This window comes from Myotis daubentonii, chromosome 9 (assembly GCF_963259705.1).
Source record: "Myotis daubentonii chromosome 9, mMyoDau2.1, whole genome shotgun sequence".
NCBI lineage: Eukaryota > Metazoa > Chordata > Mammalia > Chiroptera > Vespertilionidae > Myotis > Myotis daubentonii.
Window position 1 is genome coordinate 28,519,192 of NC_081848.1, and position 17,041 is coordinate 28,536,232.

At 39.1% G+C, this 17,041-nt stretch overlaps 2 non-coding genes across 2 annotated transcripts; both read left to right on the forward strand.

The window, feature by feature from the left end:
* Window positions 1–11,209: 11,209 nt before the first annotated feature.
* Window positions 11,210–11,316, forward strand: LOC132242356 (U6 spliceosomal RNA). Its single transcript, XR_009454562.1, has one exon. It is a non-coding gene; the product is annotated as a U6 spliceosomal RNA (small nuclear RNA).
* Window positions 11,317–15,661: 4,345 nt separating this feature from the next.
* LOC132242509 (U6 spliceosomal RNA) lies at window positions 15,662–15,768 on the forward strand. The gene has a single exon (XR_009454673.1). It is a non-coding gene; the product is annotated as a U6 spliceosomal RNA (small nuclear RNA).
* Window positions 15,769–17,041: the final 1,273 nt, after the last annotated feature.

Genomic DNA, 17,041 nt, shown 5'->3' on the forward strand with positions numbered 1-17,041 from the left:
ACTCAGCAGCCCGTTGTGCTGGGCTGTGGCTGTGAGCCACATGGTCCAGGGATTCAGAGCAGAGCCCACAGAACAATTTCTTTTCAATGTCACAGAAGAGCCCCTTTGCTGCATCCTGTGCCACACAGATCTTCCTCACAAGAGGAATCTCACCTTTTAAAAACTATTGAAAAACAAATAATAAAGCCATCAAAGCACAAATATACTAGAAAGAGTTGAAGTAGCTGCCCTCTTAATCAGTTTATAGAAACGTAAATTAACCAAGGTTCATTGATCAGCAATGGCACTTCAGGCACTATTTCCTGAGGAGACCAAGGAAAAGGAAGGGAATAATGGATATCCTATTAAGATACATGGCCCTAATCAGTTTGGCTCAGTGGACAGAGTGTTGGCCTGGGGACTAAAGGATCCCAGGTCCAATTCAGGTCAAGGGCATGTACCTTGGTTGCAGGCACATTCCCAATAGGGGGTGTGCAGGAGGCAACTGATCAATGTTTCCAACTCTATCCCTCTCCCTTCCTCTCTGTAAAAAAATCAATAAAATATATATTTTTAAAAAAGATACATGTAAATGTTTATATGAGGACATTTAATAAGTTAATTTTGGGAAATGACTCAAACATTTCTGAATAGGTTGCAAGTCACTTACATAAGGTATAGAGAATGAAATGTCTACTGTTCTCATTTTTAGACCATATCAAGTATTATGTGGGCAGTGGATTACACGGTGCTCTCCCTGACAGGGACTTGTCCAACCTTCCCTTGCAATATTAATTCCTGGATTTGTGATTGTGTCACATAGCATTTTAAAATTCTAAAACCTGAACCCTGCAATCTTATTCCTTCTTCAAATAATAAATACAGACAGTAAGCCATCCTAACTAAGTTTTTCTAGGTAGCAGAGAAACTACAACAACATGTAAAGATAAAAAGTGAAAAGCTAATAGGCTCTTGAAAAAAAGGTATTATTTGTAAGGCAAAAAAAAAAAAATACTAGTATTTCAAATATCAGACACTTTGGAAATAAAATCAGAAGGACCAAAAGCTATTTTCAAAAGAACACTAATGCTCTGTAATGTAATGCTAAGACTTTCCCTTAGATTTCAGTTCACTAAAAAGGGACCTTCAGTTGCTTCCCATGGCAGGGTGGGGACAGAGTGGGGATGCTGTGAGAACCCAGGGCAGAAGCAGCAACACAGCCATTTGACCTACAACAAGGATTTAACATGACCAGTGCAAGGCTCCTTTCACAGTTTGGCACCTCCACATGCTGAACAGAGCTGCCTGACTTTGCTATTAGCAACCACTGATGAATTCTAGTTGACATCAGTGTGATTAGAGGGAAGAGTTGGTGAGTGTTTCTAGCAGAAGGTGAACAAGTTACCAAATTGCTTTCAGGACTCTTTGGGCATCTAGAGAGAGATGTGAACAGGCAGTTATGCAAAGCAGCCCCCATCAGGCTCATCTTGTCATCTGATGTTCAGCTACTAGGAGCCATGCTGACTGGAACATCCAGAACAGACCCAGCCCTAAGCCAGTTATCAACTTGGCTTTCTCATTATGCTGGTAGCAGCAGCCTGAAGGCAGCGCTTTAACCTCTATCAGAACTAGGTTTCAGGTGAACATTTTTCTGGGAAAAATGTTACCGCCTCTTCAGATGCTATATCTCTTCAGAGGACAGTAACCCCTGGCATATTTCCCAATAGTGCTGTGATGCACGTACTGCTCATTAGCCTACTTGGGATTCCATTTACAATATTTCAGAGGTTTTCCTGGGTCAAATGGGAGTTCAATTTTGAATTTGTTTGAAGAAACTCCAGTAATCCCACTCTTAGGAATATATACCAAGGAACATGAAACACCAATCAGAAAGACCATAAGCACCACTATGTTCATAGCAGCACAATTTACAATAGCTAAGATTTGGAAACTGCCTAAGTTCCCAGCAGCAGCAGAGTGGAATAGAAAACCATGGTACATCTACATAATGGAATACTATGCTGCTTACAATAGAAAGAACTCTTACCATCTGCAACAGCATGGATGAACTGGGAGAGCATTATGCTAAAGGAAATAAGCCAGTCAGAGAAAGATCAGTATCACATGATCTCACTCATTTGTGGAATATAATGAACAACATAAACAGATTAACAGAAATAGGTCTAGAGACACAGAAGCATGGAACAGACCATCAAACCTAAGAGGGAAGGCTGAGGAGGTCAGGCAGGGGGTGAGGGGGCAGTTGCAGGAGGAACTCAGGAGGCCGGAATGGTGAGGGATTATGAATTTACTGAATCATCTGCACAACAGTTGGCTGAGTCTAGATACCTCCAGCACCCAATGACAGGAGTTGGCGGATTTTAAAGGACTTTTGGTGGTCTTTTTCTGGGCGGGGAATTCTCTGTGTAGGTCCAGAGGGGAGGAATAAGGGAATGTGTGCTCAGCAAGTAAAGTATGGGCTCAGCAAAAGGGAATATCCTTAGTGTAATGGCCTGAAAAGTCAGTTCCCGGGGTAGGGGTATGGATTCACTTTTTTGACCAGACCTAAATGGAAGAATGATGTGATCTAAGGCTTATCAAAGCAAACTACACTTCATTTTATGAAGTTTATGCCTACATTAGTTTCTCAAAAGAAAAAGCTATAAAATTCTCATTATCATTATCAGCATCAACAATAAAAATAAGACTTGTATTATGCCAGTAATGTCTACCAGAGGTGAAGTTATGAGTTCCCCAAGTCACAAAACTCTGCACTCTCTGGGACTCCCTGGACACGCGATCGACAGCTTGAAACAGCACACTCCTCACACCCTCAGAAAGGCTCATGCAGAGACTGATGGTTCCATGACTCAGAACATTATCCACTGCAGAAAGAGGCAAAAATCAGGTCAATAAATGGAATTTCCATAGCCAGAGAGGCAGCGTCCCTTCATTTGTCCCTCCTCAAAGGAAGTACAAAATAAAGAAAGCAAAGAGAGTGCAGACTGGCTCATATACAAAGAGAAAATGATATCTCTACCTCTACAGCACACGGAAGTCCTTCACAGTACACAGAAGAGGAAAACAAACCTCTGCAAATACGAAGAGTGTGACTGTGTGAAGCAGAGACTTAATGTCAACCTCTGGGCAGTTTGTTTCAGGTCACACATAAAAACTTTTCTTTCCTTTAGAAAATTCTTTTTGTGTTGATTGTCCTTGATACTATTTAATACATAGATAGCGCTTTGTCATTATGTGGGTTGTTATTGGAGTATAAGTAGCACCTGTTACATTTGTAAGATTATACATATTTGATGAAAATACATAATATGCATAAGTCAGTAACTGCTGAGAAGAATACTTGGGATTTTCATTATCTGTTCAGACCCTGCATTCAGTCTAATCTCAATTTCACTTCTGGGTGTTTAGATTTGCTCTCTATTATGAGCCTAATATGATTGGACCATGGTCACAAACCCTTCTCTGTCAGTGGTTTTGACATTGATCTAACAGCACTAAAATTATTCTGCTTATAATATTTTCAGTCACTTTTTGGACTTTCTGATTTCATAAATAATAAATATTCTTAGTGAAATGCATGATATATGCACTTACAATATACAACAGATTTAAATCTATCAATGTCGTATTTAAACATTCAAAAGTGGAGTAACTGATTAAATATATACTATTGATGGCTACTCTGAATACTAAATATTCTATCTCCTCATGACCACATGGTAAACCTAATTGCTCTTCTCTTCCTCTATGTATACCAAACATCAATAAAAATGGGTATCTTGCTTTGTATTTTCAATAAGTTGCAAAGTTCATTGTGATGTGACAAGGGAAGAAGATACTAATTTTGGAAAGTGATGGACTGCCTTCATGACAGAAAAGATTAAATTAAAATAGAAAAAGAACCTATAAACATAAAAATCACAAATAAATTGAGGCCTAATGCCGCAGGGCAAGATCCTACCTCTGAACCTGCTCAGCATGACTAGGAGTCCAGTGCAGCACCACGAGGTGAGCTGAGGATTCTCTGGCTGAGGCTTTTGATTTTGCACCAATTCAGTCCTATAAACAATGACATCGGTGGCATTTTGAGGCAAAGGTTAGTCACACAACCACTCTAAATATCATAGCTTTTCATCCAGGATATTTCATCAAGATCCTCCCACTCTGAACCAATGGGGTACACATTATAGTCTACCCTCTTAGGGACATAAGAAATGTTACCTAATTTTTTTTTCTAAATTTGTAAATTGTATCACATGTTAACTTCCCCATTCTCCTCAGATACTATTGCATTTCTAAAATGATTGACAATCATTTCCTCCATCTACTCCGCCCCAGAGAATGCAAACCCCTGGGTGTCTGACAGGGAGCAGAACATCCAGGCAGAGCCTTTGGGACTTGAGTGTCAGAGTTGTCACCAATGAGACATTCAGTGTCTGAAAGGGGAGAGTCCACTAAGCCAGACAGCTCTCCCCCTTTTTTTCCTCAAGCAAGGAAACCTAACTCCTGCCTGGCAGCCTGCTCCTGAAGGTCTAACTTCTTAGGGGGCACCAAGAGGTCATTCCCCTGAGGTCTGACCTGCAGTGATGGAACAGGCTGAGTCATTGCTAGTCCTGGGAACAAAATCGACCCCCATACATTCATAGCAAAGCTCCTGTTCCTGCTCTTTTCACCTTCCACCTGTGCAGTGTAGGGACCTCTTCTGTGATTCCTTAAGAATCACTGCTGTGATGTTTATTGTGCTAAATAGGGAGAGGATAGGGGTGACATGCTGGAAGAAAACTCAGGGATCAGATGTTTTCAGGTACATATGAATGTAGTCACATGCAAAGGAAACTTCTGAGAACAGAAGGCCTCAGGGCCACTTTGAAAGAAAACAGGAAATACCTACAGAGGACAAGGTTTCTAGCTCAAAACATGTACACCTTCCTCATCCAGAAGAGAATGACTTTCTCAGAAAGAATTAGTGTTAGCTTACCTTTGGAACATAGTTCCCAAATCCTTCAAAACAAACAGGAAATGAAAGTAAACATGCAAAGTGTGTCCTTTTATATATTTTCTAGAGTTTGTTTTAATAATGTACCTTTTCCTATTCCCCTTGAAGGAACAACCAGAGGCCATCTTAACAACAGCACTTAAACTAAAACACACAGAGCTTCCTCAAGGTGTTCTGAGGATGGCAGAAGGTCAGGCAGAGAAGTGAAGTGATGCAACCAGATCAGGTTTTCCAATGTCACTCATTTCCAAGTGTTATTCCAAAGGAGAGATCTGACCATTTATAACAATGAAAGCAAAACAGGGCATCCAATGAAAAATAGACAATGCTTTAAAATGGATAGCCAAATTCTAGAAACCATGCCTAGGCAAAGGTCAAAACCTCAATGTCTTTGGCCAGTTGCTTTTATGGCAGTAACAGAGAGTGACAGTAGATTAGGTGAATGTAAACAGAAAATTATAACAGCAAAGTTAATATTGCCATGCTGAGGGATTGACTGCATTTGGACAATCTGTCTGTGAAGGTGGTGCTTCAAATTACACTGAAAGCTCCTTATCCTATGTCAGCTACTTAGGCAAAGAGCTCCCAACGATTACCAGGATACAAGGAAATATGTGACTGACTGGATGGACACCATGATGGGAGTCAAGGAGTGTAATCACTTACCTGAGGGTAATGGTGTATGCAGGCATCATAGCCACATTGTCCAGAAAAGGATTCCTGTCTCTATTGATGGACCCTCCCCTCTCACCTGGAGCATGTCCACATGTGGTTTGTGGCACATGTCCATCTGCTCTCTAAACATCTCTTTGAGGCTTTCTGTCTGTTGGGTCATTCTGACTTTGCTTTCCTGCAGTTGTTAGAAGATCTCCTCTGCTTCTCGCTCCATTGGATCAACATAGAGGCGCTCCTCCTCAGAGAGAAATAGATGTATCTTCTTATATTCAGCTTTGATCATCATCTCCCTAAGGGCCACATACTCCTGCACAGATAGAGGATCAAAGGGCTTACACATTATCACTCTAAAAAGATTGTCAAACTTCCATTTTTTCCTTAGTCTTATCAAGAAAATATTTGAGAAACATTTTGCCTCATACTTCAAAGTGTCTTGAGTATTTGTAAGCCATTCTGTACATTCTGACCCTATGCTCCTGGTCCCTTTTCCAGGTAAATCAAGCCCTCAACAGGGTCCCAGACTAGCCCACCTGATGTGACTCAGGGCTTGGGTGTCCACCTATGAACCAGGAGGTCAGGTTCAATTCCAGGTCAGGACTCATACTGGGCTTTAGGGCTGAATCCCCTGCAGGAGATATAAGGAAGGCAGCTGAACAATGATTCCCTCTCATCACTGATATTTCTCTTTCTTTCTCCCTTCCTCTCTGAAATCAATAAAAACATTTTAAAAATTAAAAAATAAAGAGTCCCTGTGATGTTGCTTCTCAGTTCTTACTCCATCAATCATTCCTTCTTCACTATCTTCTTTTTCTATTTCTCCTTTTTTTATTTTATTATGTATTTTAAAATATTTAACTATACACCATATCGTACACATTTTTTAGCATTCTTTATGTTTTTTCTTGGTGCTGCTTTATTTCTCTCCTCTCTTTCACAGTTAAACTTAGCGTGGTATTGTCTTTTACTACATTTCTGACAAGATTTATCAAACCTTCAAAGTTGAACTGGGAATACCTCCCAAGGCTTGCATACACACAGTTGATTGACCCTTGAACAACATCCATATGGACTGAGATGTTTTTTAATAAATACTCAGTTGACCATCTATGTCTGCATATTTCCTATTCAAGTATTCATCCCTTGGTAGATCCAAGACCACATTTTTGGTCTGATGTTGGAATTTATGAACGCAAAGGGTCAACTCTATGCATTGTTTTACAACATTTTATATAAAGAATTTGAACACCCCAAGAATTTTGTATTGATGAGATAAAGCAAACAATGCCTCACAGATAAGAAAGAATAAGAAAATGGTGCGAAAGTCCAAGGTTATATGTGGATATTTGACTGCAAGCAGTTGGGACCCTAGCCTCTGACCCTGTTCCACAGTCACCTGTATTAGCATTCTTTCCACTAGCTTCCATGAGTGCAGAGTGTGAACTGCATGCATTGTTTTAAACCATATATATACTTGGCCATTTTATTTGTGATTGCTGATTTATTTTTTAAAACAACTGCTTTTTCCTGGGCAGAAATATTATCCTTTAACCATTATTTTTGAACTCCAATTTACCAAAAACTATAAGCCAGCATTTTTCAACCTGCATAAATATATTAATGTAAAAATAAGCAGAACACGTTCATTCCTACCTCCAATGACACAGCTTTCCTAGCTTCTAGCTTCACATTGTTTTGCATTTCATGAGTCATATTCCATAAGGAGCCCATCCTCTTGAGAAGTTTCTCCTGCAAATATAACCATGAACTTTAGTGACACCTAAGATGGTTATTGTAAATTTTATCCTCTTTTTTATGGTTAAAGGCAGATGTTGAAAGCACTGTCACCTTGAGTTAGAATGAAGAGGTCTGATCTTTTCACATTAATCTGATTTGATTCTTATATTTGGATCATCAGAGGTGACAGAGACATATAATCAGAAGTTTAGGGAGGACCATACAGACCCGTTCTTGAGAAATTGGCATCCAGATTTTCATCTATCCTGACTATGAAGAAGACAAACTTGCATCAGAAGCCAGTGTTGCTGGTACTAGCCACCTGCCCCACAATAGCACCAATCCTACATATTTGAACAAAATATCTAAAGAAATCTACCTTAGTAATAGCTCAACACAGCTGAGATTATAGTGTCCAATTTGACCATCAGCATTGCCCGGATACACTTATAATTTGGAATTTTGCATTGAAATATCACCAGTTCCACCAGCTACATTATCATCAATCAATTTCCTTTTCATCATCCTCACCTTTCTCTCACTTAGGAGCCCACATCTACCAAATTGCATGACAGGCACCACTTACCCTGTATTCCTCAGCAGCCCGTTGTGCTGGGCTGTGGCTGTGAGCCACGTGGTCCAGGGATTCAGAGCAGAGCCCACAGAACAATTTCTTTTCAACGTCACAGAAGAGCCCCTTTGCTGCATCGTGTTCTACACAGACCTGTTCCTCAGAACTGTTGACAGAATCAGTTCTGGCCTCTCTGGTAGGAAAGCCAGGGTCCTGAGTGGGATGTCGATATTGAAATCTGGCTTCTCTGGCACTTGGCTGCAATAAGGGCAGCGCATTGGAGTCTGGGCTGCATCACAGCTGAGGCACAGGCAGGGATGGCAAAAGCTGTGCCCACAGTCTAAGGTGACCAGGTCTAGGAAGTAGTTCGTACAGATGGGGCAGGTGAGTTCCATCAGCAAGGCTTGCAAGGTGTGTGACTCCATGTGTCTGAAATTGAAATAAATGAAAGACAGAATGAGAGGCAGAGAGACAGAAAGTTATTCTTCTTCCCAGATGAAAAGAAAAAGACCTTTGGATAAAGGTATGTCTGCTTGAGCACTATCTACCTATTAAGTTGGTATCTAACCTACCCTTTAATTTAATTCCAAAGACCTAGACATAACAAATCTAGACAGGTTGGGTTTATGCTAAGATATAAATGAGAAAATGAGACAGGAGAGTCCTCAGCTTGCTTTTTATTTAAAAAAACAGTGATCTGGGCCGTGTTGGTAGGCTCAATTAGTTAGAGCGTCATCCGACACGCCAAGGTTTGGGGTTTGGTCCCTGGTCAGGGTATATACTAGAATCAACCAAGGAATGAATAAATGAGTAGAACAACAAATTGATGTTTCACTTTCTCTATCCCTCTTCCTCTCTTTCTCTAAAATCGATGAATTTTTTAAAATAAAATAAGCCATGATCTCAATCATACTTCACTAACTTGCCACATGCTGATTGCCCACTAGTGTATATATCGGCTATAAATTAATGAACCAGTTTCTCTGTTTGTCTGTCCTTGTCTCTCTGATTTCATGACTTTAAATAAACACACCCTTAATATCTATGCTAATAGTCTCTATGTGCCCCCAATCAAACAGATTTGGTTAGACTATACTGGTTTAGTTTAGTCAAAGTGTTGACTTTAACTTTGAACTCCTTAAACTATAAAAAGTTGAATTTATTCCTTAAGTTTAATGACAAAACTCTTTCTTTTAAACAAGAAAATGTAAAATTTCCTGTTATATTTTGTTAAGGAAAACAAAGTTTTCCTACTCAGTTTATTTAATCCATCATAGCACCTTCAAATTTTGAATTGGTCAATGTTCAAGCTACAGTGATAATCAGCAAAAAGTAATCACTTGTTTTTGATTTTGTTGGATTTAAAATAATGCCCTAACTGGTGAGGCGCAATTGTTTGGAGTGTTGTTTTATAAATACACAAGGTGATGGGTTTGATTCCCAGTCCCAGTGGATGCCCAGTTGGTGGGTTCCATACCCAGTTAGGGTGCATACTGGAGGCAGCTGAGCCATGTTTATCTCACATCTCTCTCTCTCCTCTTAAATCTCTCTGCAATCAATTTAAAAAACAAAAACAAAAAAAAACACAACCACACACATGAGAAAACAACAACATGGGGGATTATCTCTACAATAGAAAATCCGGAGATGCAGTTAATGGAAGCATGACTGGGTCATCTTTATTTCTGATTGTCTCCCATTGTATCCATCTCCACTTCCTGGAAGCCCTACAGTTGTTCAGATCTATTTCAAAGTTCCAAATGGAGCCTGGAAACTTTAGGTTTTAAGGAAAGAGCAAATAGGACCTTAACAAGGTTTTTCTAATGAATTGCACATGTACTTAGTAGGTTAATATATATGAAGACTTACATGTATACAATGTGTTGAACATTATAGGTAGTTTTAGATTTCCATAAGTTCAGAAAAAATAAAGAAATCTCTTTTAATACCAAAATAAAATGCTAGTAGCAAATGGTAATAAAATAAAAATAATCAAGTAATCTACACTGAGTGGCCATATTATTGTGACGGGCCAGATTATTATGACCACCCCATCAGTACTTTCACCTTCAATACTCTGGTGATTCTTCATGGCATTGACTCCATGAGATGCTGAAAGGTGATGCGAGGAATCTGACACCATGCCTGATGAATTGCACTGTCCAGTTCTGGGAGATTTGATGGTTGTGGAACCAGCTGCCTGATGGCTCAATTGGATTGAGATCTGGTGATTGTGGGAGACACCTAAGCAAGGTAAAGTCTCCTTCATATTCTTGAAACTACTCCTGCACAATACGAGCACCGTGGCATGGTGTATTGTCTTGTTGGAAGAAGCCATCTCTATTGGGATATGCCATCAACATGATAGGATGAACTTGATCAGCAATGATACTTAGGTATGTTGTGCTATTCAGATGTTTATAATAATCTGCGCCTCTAGCAACTTCAGTGGGAAATTATTGCTAATTTGCCTACAAACGTCAGAGGGTCATAATAATCTGGCCACTCAGTGTATTATAGCAAATATCAATATATTACAAGTGCTCTAATTACAGATACTTTAAATATTGATATCATTTCTATTAATTAAGAAATCTACTTGTTTGCTTGAAGTATATCCAAGAAGGCCAACAGGTAAATTAAAAGTATTTGTGTAAGAGAAAATAGACATGAAGGTATTTACTTTAAATTCCATACTCATCAGAGTTTAAGATGAGTGGTCTCACCTCTGGAAGTTCTGTCAATATCAGGGTCAGTAGGAACTCTCTGCCCTCAACTGGCAGGTCCCACTTCTGTCAGTCTCCCCTGGAGAAGGGAAATGGCTTATTTTATACTCCCCTAGAGCCAAACCCACTTGCCAAATTGAGTGGATTACATGGATAATAGGGTGGCTGGTTAAGCTTAGAACTTAAAGAAAACAACCCAGGGGTCTAACAGCCTAAAAGAATGTAAATGTGTTTTGTGATGAGATTCATGAAACTTTCAAATATGGAATACAGTGTTATTAACTGTAGTCACCATCTTATGGATGCTGTAGAAAATCATTTTTAACAGAGGTGCCATGTTATTTGTATTTTGTTGCCACCTATCACAAGTTAGGAAATCAGTGATACCCTGGCCATGTAAGTTGTTTCCCTAAATGATCAAATCTGTGAGAATTTAGCTCTATTTTATGAAAGTAATCTAACCTTGCAAGAAACATGAAGAGTAAAAATCTAAATAAAACTCACCTTGTGCTCGCTTTGGCAGCACTTATACTGAAATTGGAACGATACAGAGAAGATGAGCATGGCCCCTGTGCAAGGATGACATGCGAATTAGTGAAGCATTCCATGATTTTAAATAAAGGAAGAAAGAAAGAAAAAAGAGAGAAAGAAAGAAAGAAAGAAAGAAAGAAAGAAAGAAAGAAAGAAAGAAAGAAAGAAAGGAAGGAAGGAAGAAAGAAAGAAAGAAATATTACCTTTTAAAAACTATGGAAAAACAAGATAAAAACCATCAAAGCCCACATATACTAGAAAGAGTTGAAGTAGCTGCCCTCTTAATCAGTTTATAGAAATGTAAATTAACCAAGGTTCATTGATCAGCAATGGCACTTCAGGCACTATTTCCTGAGGAGACCAAGGAAAAGAAAGGGAATAGTGCATATCCTATTAAGATGCAAGGCCCTAATCAGTTTGGCTCAGTGGACAGAGTGTTGGCCTGGGGACTAAAAGACCCCAGGTCCAATTCAGGTCAAGGGCATGTACCTTGGTTGCAGGCACATTCCCAATAGGGGGTGTGCAGGAGGCAACTGATCAATGTTTCCAACTCTATCCCTCTCCCTTCCTCTCTGTAAAAAAATCAATAAAATATATATTTTTAAAAAGATACATGTAAATGTTTATATGAGGACATTTAATAAGTTAATTTTGGGAAATGCCTCAAACATTTCTCAATAGGTTGCAAGTCATTTACATAAGGTATAGAGAATGAAATGTCTACTGTTCTCATTTTTTAGATCATATTAACTATTATGTGGACTGTCTATTACATTGTGCTGTCCCTGACAGGGACTTGTCCAACCTTCCCTTGCAATATTAATTTCTGGATCTATGATTGCATCACATAGCATTTTAAAATTCTAAAACCTGGGCCCTGCAATCTTATTCCTTCTTCAAATAATAAATACAGACAGTAAGCCATCCTAACTAAGTTTTTCTAGGTAGCATAGTAACTACAACAACATGTAAAGATAAAAATGTAAAAAGTGAAAAGCTAATAGGCTCTTGAAAAAAAGGTATTATTTGTTAGGCCAAAAAAAAAAAAAATACGAGTATTTCAAATATCAGACACTTTGGAAATAAAATCAGAAGGACCAAAAGCTATTTTCAAAAGAACACTAATGCTCTGTAATGTAATGCTTAGAGTTTCCCTTAGATTTCAGTTCACTAAAAAGGGACCTTCAGTTGCTTCCCATGGCAGGGTGGGGACAGAGTGGAGATGCTGTGAGAACCCAGGGCAGAAGCAGCAACACACAGCCATTTGACCTACAACAAGGATTTAACATGACCAGTGCAAGGCTCCTTTCACAGTTTGGCACCTCCACATGCTGAACAGAGCTGCCTGACTTTGCTATTAGCAACCACTGATGAATTCTAGTTGACATCAGTGTGATTAGAGGGAAGAGTTGGTGAGTGTTTCTAGCAGAAGGTGAACAAGTTACCAAATTGCTTTCAGGACTCTTTGGGCATCTAGGGAGAGTTGTGAACAGGCAGTTATGCAAAGCAGCCCCCATCAGGCTCATCTGGTCATCTGATGTTCAGCTATTAGGAGCCATGCTGACTGGAACATCCAGAACAGACCCAGCCCTAAGCCAGTTATCAACTTGGCGTTCTCATCATGCTGGTAGCAACTGCCTGAAGCGAGCAGCTTCAAGCTCTATCAGAACTGGGTTTCAGGTGAACATTTTTCTGGGAAATATGTTACCGCCTCTTCAGATGCTATATCTCTTCAGAGGACAGTAACCCCTAGCATATTTCCCAATAGTGCTGCGATGCACGTACTGCTCATTAGCCTACTTGGGATTCCACTTACAATATTTCAGAGGTTTTCCTGGGTCAAATGGGAGTTCAATTTTGAATTTGTTTGAAGAAACTCCAGTAATCCCACTCTTAGGAATATATCCCAAGAAACATGAAACACCAATCAAAAAGAACATAAGCACCACTATGTTCATAGCAGCACAATTTACAATAGCTAAGAATTAGAAACACCCTAAGTTCCCAGCAGCAGCAGAGTGGATTAGAAAACCATGGTACATCTACATCATGGAATACTATGCTGCTTACAATAGAAAGAACTCTTACCATCTGCAGCAGCATGGATGAACCTGGAGAGCATTATGCTAAAGGAAATAAGCCAGTCAGAGAAAGATCAATATCACATGATCTCACTCATTTGTGGACTATAATGAACAACAGAAACAGATTAACAAAAATAGGTCTAGAGACACAGAAGCATGGAACAGACCATCAAACCTAAGAGGGAAGGCTGAGGAGGTCAAGCAGGGGGTTAGGGGGCAGTTGTGGGGGACAGTTGGGGGAGGAATTTACGAGGCCAGAATGGTGAGAGATTATGAATTTATAGAATCATCCGCACACCAGGTGGCTTACTCTGGATGGCTCCAGCAAGCAGTGACAGTAGTTGGCAGTTTTTAAAGGACTTTTGCTTGGGTTTTTCTGGGCGGAGAACTCTCTTGCAGGTCCGGAGGGGAGGAATAAGGGAATGTGTGCTCAGCAAGTAAAGTATGGTCTCAGCAAAAGGGAATGTCCTTATTGAAATGGCCTGAAAAGTCAGTTCCCGGGATAGGGGTATAGATTCACTTACTTGACCAGACCTAGCAGGAAGTATAATGTGATCTAAGGCTCGCCAAAGCAAACTACACTAATCCTTAGTTTCCTCATATATAATACAGAAATAATGAAAGTGACAACAAAAAAACCTCATTTCTTTCCCCTCTTAAATCTTTCTGAAATCAATTGGAAAAAAAACACCACACACAGGAGAAAACAACAACAACATGGGGTATTATCTCTACACTAGAAAATCTAGAGATGCAATAAATGGAAGCATGACTGGGTCATCTTTATTTCTGATTGTCTCCCATTGTATCCATCTGCACTTCCTGGAAGCCCTACAGTTGTTCAGATCTATTTCAAAGTTCTAAATGGAGCCTGGAAACTTTAGGTTTTAAGGAAAAAGCAAATAGGATCTTAACAAGGTTTTTCTAATGAATTGCACATGTACTTAGTAGGTTAATATATATGAGAACTTATATGTATACATTGTGTTGAACATTATAAGTATTTTCAGATTTCCATAACTTCAGAAAAAGCAAAGAAATCTCTTTTAAGACCAAAATAAAATTCTAGTAGCAAATGGTAATAAAATAAAAGTAATCAAGTAATCTGCACTGAGTGGCCATATTATTGTGACAGGCCAGATTATTATGACCACCCCATCAGTACTTTCACCTTCAATACTCTGGCGATTCTTCTTGGCATTGACTCCACGAGATGCTGAAAGGTGATGCGAGGAATCTGACACCATGCCTGATGAATAGCACTGTCCAGTTCTGGGAGATTTGATGGTTGTGGAACCAGCTGCCTGATGGCTCAATTGGATTGAGATCTGGTGATTGTGGGGGACACCTAAGCCAGGTAAAATCTCCTTCTTGTTCTTGAAACCACTCCTGCACAATACGAGCACCGTGGCATGGCACATTGTCTTGTTGGAAAAAGCCAACTCCATTGGGATATGCCCCCAACATGATAGGATGAACTTGATCAGCAATGATATTTAGGTATGTTGTGCTATTCAGATGTTTATAATGATCTGGCCCTCTATCAACTTGAGTGGGAAATTATAGCTAATTTGCCTACAAATGTCAGTTGGTCATAATAATCTGGCCACTCAGTGTATTATAGCAAATATCAATATATTACAAGTGCTCTAATCTCAGATACTTTAAATATTGATATCATTTCTATTAACTAAGAAGTCTACTTGTTTGCTTGAAGTATATCCATGCAGGCCAACAGGTAAATTAAAAGTATTTGTATAAGAGAAAATAGACATGAAGGTATTTACTTTAAATTCCATACTCATCAGAGTTTAAGATGAATGGTCTCACCTCTGGAAGTTCTGTCAATATCAGGGTCAGTAGGAACTCTCTGCGCTCAACTGGCATCTCAGACTTCTGCCAGTCTCCCCTGGAGAAGGGAGATGGCCTCTGGAATCATGGGTCTTCTATTCTCCCCTAAGGCCACACCCATTTGCCAAATTAAGTGGATTACAAGAATAATAGGATTAAGCTTAGAATTTACAGAAAACAACCCTGGGGTCTAACAGCCTAAAAGAATGTAAATGTGTTTTGTGATGAGATTCATGAAACTTTCAAATATGGAATACAGTGTTATTAACTGTAGTCACCATCTTATGGATGCTGTAGAAAATCATTTTTAACAGAGGTGCCATGTTATTTGTATTTTGTTGCCACCTATCGCAAGTTATGAAATCAGTGATGCCCTGGCCATGTAAGTTGTTTCCCTAAATGATCAAATCTGTGAGAATTTAGCTCTATTTTATGAAAGTAATCTAACCTTGCAAGAAACATGAAGAGTAAAAATCTAAATAAAACTCACCTTGTGCTAGCTTTGGCAGCACATATACTGATATTGGAATGATACAGAGAAGATGAGCATGGCCCCTGCACAAGGATGACATGCAAATTCGTGAAGCATTCCATGTTTTAAAATAAATAAATAAATAAATAAATAAATAAATAAACTTTTTAAAAACTATTGAAAAACAAATAATAAAAGTCATCAAAGCCCACATATCCTAGAAAGAGTTGAAGTAGCTGCCCTCTTAATCAGTTTATAGAAATGTAAATTAACCCAAAGTTCATTGATCAGCAATGGCACTTCAGTCACTGTTTCCTGAGGAGAACAAGGTTAAGAAAGGGAATAGTGCATATCCTATTAACATATATGGCCCTAATCAGTTTGGCTCAGTGGACAGAGTGTAGGCCTGGGGACTAAAGGATCCCAGGTTGACTTCCAGTCAATGGCATGTACCTTGGTTGCAGGCACATTCCCAGTAGAGGGTGTGCAGGAAGCAGCTGATCAATATTTCTCTCATCGATGTTTCCAACTCTCTATCCCTCTCCCTTCCTCTCTGTAAAAAATCAATAAAATATATATTTTTATATTTTTTATATTTTTTTAATAAAGGTACATGTACATTTCTATATGAAGACATTTAATAAGATAATTTTGGGAAATGCCTCAAACATTTCTCAATAGGTTATAAGTTATTTACATAAGGTATAGAGAACAAAATATAAACTGTTCTCATTTTTTAGAGCATATCAAGTATTATGTGGACTATCTATTACATGGTGCTGTCCGTACAGGGGCTTGTCCAACCTTCCCTTGCAATATTAATTTCTGGATCTGTGATTGCGTCACATAGCATTTTAAAATTCTAAAACCTGGGCCCTGCAATCTTATTCCTTCTTCAAATAATAAATACAGACAGTAAGCCATCCTAACTAAGTTTTTCTAGATAGCATAGTAACTACAACAACATGTAAAGATAAAAATGTAAAAAGTGAATAGCTAATAGGCTCATGAAAAAAAGGTATTATTTGTTAGGCCAAAAAAAAAAATACGAGTATTTCAAATATCAGACACTTTGGAAATAAAATCAGAAGGACCAAAAGCTATTTTCAAAAGAACACTAATGCTCTGTAATGTAATGCTTAGAGTGTCCCTTAGATTTCAGTTCACTAAAAAGGGACCTTCAGTTGCTTCCCATGGCAGGGTGGGGACAGAGTGGGGATGCTGTGAGAACCCAGGGCAGAAGCAGCAACACAGCCATTTGACCTACAACAAGGATTTAACATGACCAGTGCAAGGCTCCTTTCACAGTTTGGCACCTCCACATGCTGAGCAGAGCCGCCTGACTTTGCTATTAGCAACCACTGATGAATTCTAGTTGACATCAGTGTGATTAGAGGGAAG